Source organism: Lynx canadensis, chromosome B3 (genome assembly GCF_007474595.2).
Source record: "Lynx canadensis isolate LIC74 chromosome B3, mLynCan4.pri.v2, whole genome shotgun sequence".
NCBI classification, from domain to species: Eukaryota; Metazoa; Chordata; class Mammalia; order Carnivora; family Felidae; genus Lynx; species Lynx canadensis.
Genome location: NC_044308.2, coordinates 116,242,742 through 116,254,831, shown reverse-complemented (window position 1 = coordinate 116,254,831; position 12,090 = coordinate 116,242,742).

Genomic DNA, 12,090 nt, shown 5'->3' with positions numbered 1-12,090 from the left:
GTTTATCATTCTATACACGGTGATTTTATATTTTCACGTGCTGTAACTTGTAGCCATTTTTATTAATAGGCCAACCTAAACTGTGGGTCTTATAGCTCTCTTACTGCTGTAGAGACTAGGAATCATTCTTGCCTCTTTGGAACGTTTGTAAGGTATTTCTGATCTCATTGAATGAAATTTTTTTTTAAGTTTGAAGTTTGAGTTTAATTATTATAGCAATAAAAGTACTCTATATGCCTGCATTAAAGCTGCTGGAATTAATCAGAAATGCAAGAGGGCCAAAAGAAACTGGTGCTATTTTAAGAACGGTATTGAAAAACCATTGCAATACCTCCGGGGGCCATACCACTTTACGGTTCAAATATGTTCATTCCCATTTCATCTGACCTGCACAACGCTAGGGGAAGGACAGCACAGACGCTAACCTTATTTTATGCATAAGGAAACTGAAGTGTAAAGAAACTGTGTTCTCGTAAGTAATAGTGGTTTGAGAAGACCTCTGAAACCAGCAGTCATTCTAACTGCTGCAACTGAAATTTAATGTAGAAGTTTATTTCTCAGCACTCCACCTCATCCATTCAGACAAGAATTTGAACTGATCAGTACTGCTAGGCAGCTTTTGGTTACCTGTGGCCAGTTTAAACATATGACCAATGGTTCTCAAGTGTATTCTCAGGACCAATTGTGTCACCACACCTGAGAACTTTGTTAGAAATGCAAAGTCTCAGGCATCGCTCCAGAGAAACTCTGGGTGTGGGACCTATCAATCTGTTTGTTTATTTTCAGAGAGAGAGCACAAGTGGGAGAGGGACAGAGAGAAGGAGAGACAATCTTAAGCAGGTCCCCGCGCCATCACGGCAGAGCCTGGTGTGGGGCCCGAACTCAAACCATGAGGTCGTGACCTGAACTGAGATCAAGGGTTGGAAGCTTAAGTGACCGAGCCACTCTGGCCCGTCCCACAACAATCTGTTTTAACAAGCCCTCCAAAAGATTACAATGTACCTTAGAGGTTGAAACTACCATTGTAGAACACTGTCCCCAGCCTTGATTTGTTTATTTCCTTGTGACCACAAAGCCATCAAGTTCCAATAAGATGCCTTCATATTGTGAGAAACAAATGAACACTGGCCAAAATATACTTTAAAATATATTAGTATGTCTGGGGGTACCCGGGTGGCTCAGTCAGTTAAGTGTCCAACTCTTGGTTTTGGCTCAGGTCCTGATCTCACAGCTTGTGGGTTCAAGCGCTGCATTGGGCTCTATGTGGACAGCACAGAGCCTGCTTGGGATTCTCTCTCCCTCTCTCTTTCTGCAACACCCCTCCCTCCCACTCCCGCTCCCTCTCCCTCTCTCTCTCTCTCTGTCTTTCTCAAAAATAAATAAACATAAAAATGTTTGTCTGAAAGCACAATCAAGTTTAAATAATATAATTTGACAATGAAACTAGTGGTCTTGAGGCTTGGTTTTAGACATAAGGTATTGTCAACTGTTCATTTGTTTCTCCTAAAAGAGACAGGAAAGCTCTCTGAGCAGGTTTTGGAAGTGATCCCAAGCACTTCCAACACAAACAAAGATGTAAACAAGGATAAAATTCCAGTACCACGTCAGTTTCCACACCAGCGAATATCTGCTTTCGTTTAATGTAAAAGGATTAACTGTAATAAGGGTGAGGTAGACTGGAAGAAGCGGAGACCAGACCTAGATACATCATGGAATTGGAGGCAGACCCAGCTGGCGTGATGAGCAGGCAACCGGAAGACAGTATCTGAAGGGTAGGGCACAGGCAGCAGCCAGGAAAGCAGCCAGCATGACGCTGGTTCAACACAGAGAATGCAAGTGTTGTAAGCCAGTGGGCAGCTGGAACACAACCTTGGGAAACCCAGGAGCAGACAAAAATTGGGAAATTGTGGCAGGCGTTAAGAAAATATGTTGCTTGTAGCAAAGCCCCAGCTTCAGTGCCGTCTTCCAGGTCTGGATTCCTCTCCTTATAAGGAATTGATGAAAACAAATAGAATTCAGGTCTTTGAGATAATGTACTAGACAAGCTTGCAGGGCAAGGACTTGGGCTCAGGGTGATAAGACAGGTATCCAAAGGCTAGATGTGGCAAAGGGAGACATAAAAACAAAGCAGGAACTTAATACCTAGAACTGAGACTGAATTTCACATTGATCACGGTTGCCTTGTACTGAGGTCCCAGAATGTTAATACAGAACTCTCATTCCCTTCCAATATGGCTGGGATTGATCCAGGAGCCTAGAGATGAGAATCGACTGACAACCAGCCACTGAGTGAAAGGGGGCCAGCAGAATAAGCAGGCCCAGAAGGCAGGGAAGGCAGTTATAGGCTACATTTTTCAGCCCCGGACTAGCAAACGCCTTTTAGAAAAATGCTTATTAGCTAAGTTAGCCATTGAAAGAATTCAATGAAACGGATGACCTTTTTGAAAGACTGACTCAGTCTTTGGAGTGGGGGTGGAAGGAGAGAACCCTACAATGCTTTTCATCTGTAGCTTTCAACATGTTTATGAATGCTGCCACAATGAGCTTTCTATTTTATAGACAGGGAGCCAAGGCACAGAGAGGTTAAATGGTTTGCCCAAGGTAATATACCCTAAATTATAAGAGCAGGACAAAAACTAAGGAATCTAATTTGCTAAGTGTTAGTCCTCTGAGCCCTGCACAAAAGCTATTAACAATGATACACTTAGCATGTCAAAGTTAGCGGCAGTGACATACTACCAAACCACCACCTGACTTCTGCTCATCTTTCAGCTAATTCTATTAAAATTATACTTCCTGACTTCATGGGCCCCTTGAGGACTGGGGATGCTCTGCCAGCATGTGCTCCTCTCCTGCCTGAAAGGAACAAAGCTGAGTGTGCAAAACCTTCTAATAACCCCCACGCAAGCCCGCCTCGGAGCAGAGGCAAACAAACCGCAGCTCTGGTCAGTTTATGCAGCAACAATTACATACCTTGGACGTTATCGCCCAAGTGTCCCGCCAGCAACCTGAATGTAGCAGGTATCCATGTTTTCTCCCTCAACCCAAACCAGCCCTTCTTCTGATGTGTTTCTCTTCATGAAACCGGTATTTTCCAACTAACTCCAACCTGAAACCTCACATACCCTCCCCCGTGGTCTAGTCTCCTGCAGTCTCTCTCCTGCCTCACCCTTCCTTCCCAAGGTCAATCTAACCATCCTGGTGGATACCCTCATCAACTCGTACCAAACAGCCTCTCTCACCTCCAATCTCTCTTCAAAATCATTCTACCTTCCACCAACAAATCAACGCCCCTAATCCACTTTTTCTGTGCCCCTCCTTTTCTCAGAAGCTTTCAATTCCCTCCTGGTGCCTCCAGTACTAAAGGTATACTGCTTAGCCAGGCCTTCAAGGTCCCCCACAACGGAATCCCACTATCCTCTCTAACGTAGCTCCCACTACTCCCAATCGTAAACCCTTTCAGCATATCCATTTATTTAATTTAATCTACACGCCCGTCCGTTTATTAATTCCTGCCTCTATGCTTTTACTGAGGCCATTTGCCTTACCTAGAAAAACTTATTCCTCCACCTGCCTACTAAAGTCTGCTGTGACTAACTTCAAATCCATTCATCTGTTTTTTGAATAGCCTAAAGCACTCCTTTGTTCCATTCATGTAACGCTGAACTGTGTGCTACTGTGTATCCCTCCAACCAAATTGTACATTCCTTGAAGGCAAGGCACTTCTCAGCCTGTCCCACAATGCCTAGCAGAAAGCTGTTATGATCAATTGACAATCCATGTAAGTTGAAAAAATAAAGCATTACAGGGGCGCCTGAGTGACTCAGTTGGTTAAGCGTCAGACTTCAGCTTAGGTCATGATCTTGTGGTTCGTGAGTTCGAGCCCCACATCAATCAGGCTCTGTGCTGACACCTCAGAGCCTGGAGCCTACTCCTAATTCTGGGTCTCCCTCTCTCTCTGACCCTCCCCCACTTGCACTCTGTCTCTCTCTCTGTCAAAAATAAACAAAGATTTTTAAAAAAAAATTTTTTTTAAAAAGAAAAAATAAAGCATTACAGAAGGCAATGACTTTTCAGTTAAAGATTTCACCTGTCTTAGGTTTCACCTGGTAACTCTTCAACATTCAAAGGCATTATCACCAGCTTAGAAAAACTATGGAATGAAGGTTAGGATAATTTGGAAGAGAAAGGAAGTGCCTTAGAATCCTTCCCTGAATCTCTTTTTAGTTATATGCTACATACCATTTTATATCATATCGGGAAAATAAATGTCAAAGCAGGGGAGGTGAATCCTACATTATATAATTATAAAACACCAATCAATATCTGGGTACAGAGCTAAAAAGTAAAGCACCTCATCCTTCTTGGAAATCTCAAGATTTTTTTTTAACTTTTAAAAAAATTTTTATTGATTCATTTAAGTAACCTTTACACCCAATGGTGCTCCAACCCACGACCCTGAGATCAAGAGTTGCATGATCTTCCAACTGAACCAGCCAGGTGCCCCGCTACTGGGTTTTTTTAAATATCAACTCCATGTGAGGAGGTTTTGTGTCATCTTGAGGGGATCTTCTGATATATCTCAAAATCCCAATCCACTATTCTTAAGCTCACACACAACACTTTTAGGGCAGGGCAATGAAAGGAAAGGGGAAGTGTATAAGATGTCGTAAAACTCCCCAGATGCTGGTAATCCCTGAATTAGAAACAATATGCACATGCATTATTTCCCATCTTTTCACATTTAAGGATTCTTCTATCTCAACGGATGTCTGATGTGTTTGTTCCATATTAAAGGTCTTGCTTACCTTTCTGTTTCAGCCACAGTAGCGTAATGCTGGCGGGACCTGTTGGACCAAGTGATCTCGCTGGGTGATTCCCTGAAGAGCTCACCTGATTGGTAGCCGTCAGTGTCATCTAGAACACCTGCCTGTCGTTACGCAGCAAATGAGAGTTGTCACCTCTGGAGGCTGGATGTCTGGCTCTCTGGCAAGAACATTCCTTGGTGGGAAGTGGTGGCCAGGAGTGGAAATATTATGGGGTGTGCAATCAACCTGTGTTTCAATTCAGAGTCATCTACTTTCTAAGGCTGTCCTAGCCCCAAATCAAGAAATCCAAGCAGAATTGAAGAATTCTGGGAAATTCAATGTGGCGGACTCATTGCATTTAGTTTCGATAGTTTTTTATTTATTTTTAGTTTTTCATTATTATTTTTTTAAGTAGGCTCCATGCCCATTGTGGGGCTTGAACTCACGACTCTACTGACTGAGCCGGCCAGACGCCTCTCAGTTACTTTTTCTAGCAGCAAAAATAAACGACGATGTAATAAAAAGATCTGTCCCTTGGAGATTTTCCATAGCTTTCTTTATGGAAACCTCGACAGCACATGGGAATGTATTTCTTATGAATTTTGTTTGTTCTTTTGGCTTTGTTTTTGGTTTTGGGTTTTATTTTTGTTTTTGCTTTGCCTATTGTCACTGGGATTCAGCAGCTGTTAATATACATCACCATTTTCTAATTATGCACAGATAGTGTATTTTGTATATATGTCCCAGGGAATGATATCTTCAGGATGAAATCTCCCAATTAAATCAGTGGAGATCATGATGCAAACTAAAAGCTCCTAGTCCATCCAGTTTTCTCTTTCTCTCAGTATTTCCATTGTTTAAACTCATTTTGCTCTCACGTCCTGTGACAAGTGTTTTTCAACATGTAACCCATGAATCCCGCACCCCCAAATCACAATCTATTAAGAACATTCCAAATTCTAGTACATCTCTACGCAGGGTATCGAAAAACTCCTCCAGTGTTGGCAATCCCTGAAGCAGAGAATTAATATGAGCACCTATTGTTTTCCATCTTTCGCTATCAAAAGATAGAATTCCAAGCAGTCAATAGAACATTGAAGGAGCTTTTAACAACTGATATGGATTGATCTTTAAGATATACGGTTAAGTGAAAAAAAGAAGTGTAGGACAGTGTGTATAACATGCTGTTGTTTGCATAAAGGGAAAAAAAAAGCATATTTTATATGGGATTGTGTGTTGAATGTCCCTAACAGAACATCTGAGACAATGGCAGCAGGAGTTGCCACAGGGGTGAGAGAAAGACTTACTTTTCATTGCATGTCTTTTGTACTTTATGAATTTCATGTCACATGCATGTTACTCATTTTTAAAAAATAATAAGTTGGAAAATAATGCAGATCCTTAGGTTCCACTTACGTCTCACTAACTTGAAATCTCTAACACGCGCCCCAGAGATCTGCATGTTAAGGGCCCTATCCTGCAAACCTGTATTGAGAACCACTGTCCCCAACCGTTCTTTTTTTTTTTTTTTTTCTTTAAGTCCTTCCTTCTTTTCTTTTTCCTGACCCCCCTCCCACCACCACCACCACCTCTCCTGCCCTCAGTTCCTCATCTCGTGTAGGGGTTTGCAATGCAATCATTCCAAGGCCGGTGCTTTTTTCACTCCTTTCCCTCCCACTCTTAACATCCACCACACCACAACCCAGGACGATCTGCCTCTTCTACCTTCAGCACACAGGCTAACCTCCCAGGTTCTAACCTCAGCTGCCACCTGGATTCTTCCTAACAGTTCTTTGGTTCCCAGTTATTAGCTGTTTCACCCCTCGTAATGACTTTTAAAAGCTTGCCAAACCTGTTGGGATGAGCACCGGGTGTTGTATGGAAACCAATCTGACAATAAATTTCATATATTTTAAAAAAATAAAAATTAAATTAAAAAAAAAAAAAAGCTTGCCAATGTTCTCAAGACATCTACACCCCTCTCGCTCCCGTAGGCACAAAGAAAATAGAGGATATCAGACTGGCATCTCTCAATTTCCTGCCCTCCTACTTCTGTATTTATCTACACATGCATCCATCTTCCCTTCCCTCTTTTTTTTTCCTTCTCTGAGTGGAACAGGAGTCGTTCTGCCTGAGGAACTCGCTCCACCTGGCTCTCTGGATGCCCCTCCCGCAATCTCTGAACCATACTCAACCTGTTAACCTTGACTCCTTGGGCACCAAAAAGCATTCTCATTCTACTGCTTCTTTCCTTCAGCCTACCAACAGGCACTGTCCTCCATAAGCCTTCTGCTTGCTCCAGCGTCCACCCTCCTTCTCCTCTGCTTCCCAGCCACGTTTCTTAAGACTGGAAGGATGCTCCTCACCTGCCTTGAACTTAACTCTGGTCACTGCTCTTGCCCCAAGTCACCAGTGATTTCCTGGTTGCCAAGTCCAGCAGACACTTTTCGGTCCCTGTCTTATCTAACCTTTTTGCTCCTGGGTCATTGCACTCTCTTCCTGGTTTCCTGTCACCTCCCTCCCTGATTATCCTAGACTCGGTCTCCTCTATGGAGTCCTCCTCGCATTCCTCAAAGGTTGTCAGTGGAGTAAGAAGGGGAAAAAATGTCCTATTACCCACTTCCAGGGGATGCTAAAGCCTCCCACCCTGAGTCCTGTAGTGACCTCAGCCTGTGGAAAGTACCAGAAAGTGAAAACCGAGTCCGTATGAGGGGCGATTAGAAACACATCACCTCCAAATTATTGGTGCAAATTAGTGTCTCGGGAGCAGAACAGTAAGGTCTGCTGTAAGTATTCCAGCTGTGATCTATATTTGCTTTTGGGGTTTCATTTTAAATCCTTCACTCCTAATAGCCTCCGGCTACTAGGAGTTCTTAAACTTCTAATCTCTAATTTATGAAGAGCTTTTTATAAGCATTTATTTATTTAGCCTTCAGGCTTGTACTTTGAAAACCTGACCTTAACTTATTGGGATTTGCTTGGCCCAGCCTCTCTACCAATCTGCTTCCAAGTGGCCTTTTTGGCTGGTATTTAGTTTTTCATCATAAAAAAAATTTTTTTTTTACTTTTTTTTTTATCAGAGGAAATATAGAAAAGGGAGCTAAAACTCACCCAGTAGGCCCCCTACCCAGTCACAACCACAGAAAATGTTGGAATCCTTCTCTGTCTCTCCACTCCATCCCCCTGGCTACTTCTGTACCATATTCTACTCGGAGTTCAGAGCCTGATTGGGAAAGTTTCTATGTCAACACATGCCATGTGCCTTGGCAGTTTGCTAAGTCTGAGAAACTTCAGGAGGTATTTTTTCCTTCTGACTTACCCATGTGTTTCATAGATTCTTGGAAATACTCCTCTGTGACATGGGTATTAGCCTACAGCTTCAAGTAACAGAAAATTGGATTCAAACTCACATAAACGATGAGGAAAAGTGTTGCTTCATACCGCTGCAAGCCCAGGAGGTAGGGCGGCTTCAAGGGCAGTTTAATGTAGTGGCTCTGGATCTGTTTCTCTGTAGTCTCCTGACATGACCTCCTCAATGGGTTGGCTTTCACCTAAAGCTGCTCCCTACATGGAGGCAAAATGGCTGTGGCGGTGACTGGTTCCACCTAGAAATGCCATCAACTGAGGCGCAGTTCACCTAAGAGCAAGGGCATGTCTTTCCCAGGAGGCTCTGGCATTCTTGAGTCAAGCCTTGTTCTCAGGGCAGTGATATACACTGACTTTGGCCACGGTTCCTGAACCAGTTACTGGCCATGGGAAAGGACTTGCCCTTAGACCAGCCAGTCCCAGATGTAGACTGAGACACAGGGGGTATGTTGGGAGTGGTAGATGCCTAAATAAAACTGGATTATGTTAAGAATCAGGGAGAAGGCTGGGGTGCCTGGGTGGCTCAGTCAGTTAAGTGTCCAACTTCAGCTCAGGTCATGATCTCACGGTTCATGGGTTCAAGACCCGTCGGGCTCTGTGCTGACAGCTCAGAGCCTGGAGCCTTCATGGGATTCTGTGTCTCCCTCTCTCCCTGCCCCTCCCCTGCTCACACTCTGTCTCTCTCTCTCTCTCTCTCAAAAATAAACACACATTAAAAAAAATTTTTTTTTAAATCAGGGAGAAGGAATACGGATGGAACAGGTAGACAATCACACATGGGTTTAGAAACTTGGCCATTTAATCATTTAATTTATGAATCAAATTAATTGTGTTTAATTAATTACCATCAGCAAATTTTGGCCTATTATTACTTTGTATTTCATTTTTGAAGTTTTAATAGGTGATACCTTCACATAGTTCAATAGGTAGGAAATATCAAACACCAAACAAAAAGTACATACAGTGAAACATCCTTTCTATTACTGACCCCGGATCCTCTGTCTCCCCCTCCCTGTGTGCTCCCCCACCCCCACCACTCTTGCATGCCCTCTCTGTCTCATAAATAAACATTTAAAAAGTTTCATTTAAAAATTAAATAAAAGTGGAGCTGATGCCAAATTGCTCTACCTACTGTTGTGCCAATTTATACCCCCACAGGCACAGTATGAAAGTGCCCGTTTCAGAATACCCTTATCCACAGGGCATGTTATCAGATTTCAGGGATCTATGCTAACCTGATGAATGAAAATTGTCATCTCAGTATGATTTTAATTTAAATTAATTTCTTCTATTGTGAGTGATGCCAAGCCACTTCTGTGTGCCTAGGATCCATTTCTTCCTCTTCCAGCCAGTTCACATGCTTTGCCTATGTTTGTATTACACCATTAGTCTTTCGCTTTCTGATTTGCGGGAGCTCATACGTTAAGGGAAATTAGTCTTTGGTCTGTAATACAGCTGCAAATGTTTCCATCCAATTTGTCATTTGCCTTTTGACTTTGCTTATGGTTTTTTTCCTTGCAGCAAACTTTAATGTTATGGGATTGAACATACCAATCTTTTCTTCCACGGTTTTGAGTTTCATGTCATAATTAAAAAGGCCTTCCCCCATTCCGAGGTGAAAAACTCTGTTTTAGTTTCTTCTAAGAGAGAAGATGGCTTCATCTTTATACATTTAAATATTACGTGCACTTGGAATTTATCCTGGAATAATCCAACTTTTTTTCCCCATTTGATTGACTTTAATTTTATGCAGTTACATGATAATGTCTCTTCTTGCTTTATGACACTGAAAGTATTGCCAATATTCTCTGTAAATGTTTTAAAACATCTCAGTTTTCATTGACTCTAATTAGTAAAACAATAACTCAGAGGGTTTCTGTAACTTACCCTAGGCCATGATATGGGTTGGAGGTTGGGGAGACAATGGGGTAAAAAGGTCTTGAAATCATACAAGGAATAATGCTTGTGGCATATTCATCCAGATGGCTATTTGCAAATGTCCTTGCTCAGGACATGAACTCACAGGATAAACAATTGAAAACAACAAAGTATAGCTTAAGTGATTTCAGTCACTTAAACCTGACATGTTTAATGTTCTCTTTATTAATTTAGGTTCTTTGTAGACATGGCATGATTAACCTCCTGTAGAATTAGGCCAGGTAGCTTGCTCCTGGGTGCATTATAAGATGCTGCTGAGCCCCCAGAGTCTTCTTAATCAAGAGGCAGAACACGGGGTATGGAACCCCCTCCCAGGCTACCCAAGGACAGGGGAGCTCAGCAGGAAAGACAGAATGGAGACACATCTTCGTTTCTTAAGCTATGGATTTTAGCAGTGGGGTTGGCCAAACTCCGATACCCAGGGACACTTACTCAACTCCCTTCTACTTCAAGGAGGATGAAATATGCATTGTGATTCTCTGGTGGAATAAAAACTAACATCTATCCACAGCAGCAGAATGTCATGGTCACTGCTGAGTAAAACTCCTTTGGCAAATCCAGACAGACTTCTGCTGTAGCACTGTCACATCGCATTATAGTTATTTGTTTATGTCTCTACCTTTCCCAGGAGACCGGGAGGTTTTTTTTAAGGGCAGAAATTCTTGGTCTCCTTCGAATCCCTATAGCTTAGTACACTCATCCCTCTCTATAGGAATGTGTTTATTGCATGCTTTCGCTGCTTATATATCCCACACTTCAATACTTGCCATTCGCCCAACAGCTACGTGTCAGCCATTGAGCTAAAGAACTCCCGGTGCGTTGCCTTTTTCTTTTTCTTTTTTTTTTTTTATTTTTTTTTTAACGTTTATTTATTTTTGAGACAGAGAGAGACAGAGCGTGAACGGGGGAGGGTCAGAGAGAGAGGGAGACAGAATCGGAAACAAGCCCCAGGCTCCGAGCTGTCAGCACAGAGCCCGATGCAGGGCTTGAACTCACGGACCGCGAGATCATGACCTGAGCTGAACTCGGACCCCTAACCGACTGAGCCACCCAGGCGCCCCTGCATTGCCTTTTTCAATGCACACAATGGTGCTATGAGGTGGGTACTATTATGTTCCCCCTTGTAATAGTGAGGAAACAAGAGACGGAGAGGTTAAGTAACTTGCCCAAGGTCACACGGATAAACGTTGGTGGAACCATGATTCAGATCCCATCCCAGATGGTCTAACTCCATTAAATCTAATGGCCTATTACCACTAAATCTAATTTTTTAAGTTTTATTTTTAAGTAACCTCTACACCCGACATGGGGCTCAAACTCACAACCCTGAGATCAAAAGTCACGTGTTCTACAGCTGCTTGCCACACGGTAGAATAGAACCTCTAATTTATTGGGAAGGATGTGGGAAGGGGATTCAAAGAGACTGGGTTCATTTCTGGATTGCAACTCACTGACGGTTGCTTAAGAAAGTGCATCTGTTTCCTCGTCTGTGGAATACATGATAAAATGACCCCTTTATCTCGGGCTTGCTGGGGGGATTAAATGAGGTTTAAAACAATCTGCTGTAAATTGCTAAACAAGTGTCAGTCGCCATCCACTCCCTGCACAGTAGCCCTGGGGGCGTCCAGCTTTTTCCTGCTGCAAGTCAGGAAAAGCTTCCTCCGTCTTGCAGCACGTACATTACTTTCTGATGGTGAAAAAGTAATTTCTCTACTTTGGGGTGAGTTGAAATCCTTTTCCAACCCAAATGTCAGGTCTGCTTAAGCAGCTGCTAAAGGAAAAGGATTATCCCAGCTCCTGCTTGTGGCTGCTCCCACAGAGTCAAACCTCAGCTCAGAGCCAATACTCTGACACCAGCTCCTTTCCCAGCATCATAGGCCAGTATCCTGAGATCTGACATTAGCCATCAGGAATGTCTTAAGTGGTAGCCGGCTGGGAAAGGCAACTGCCAGTGCTAAGGAAATACGTTAAAACTCAT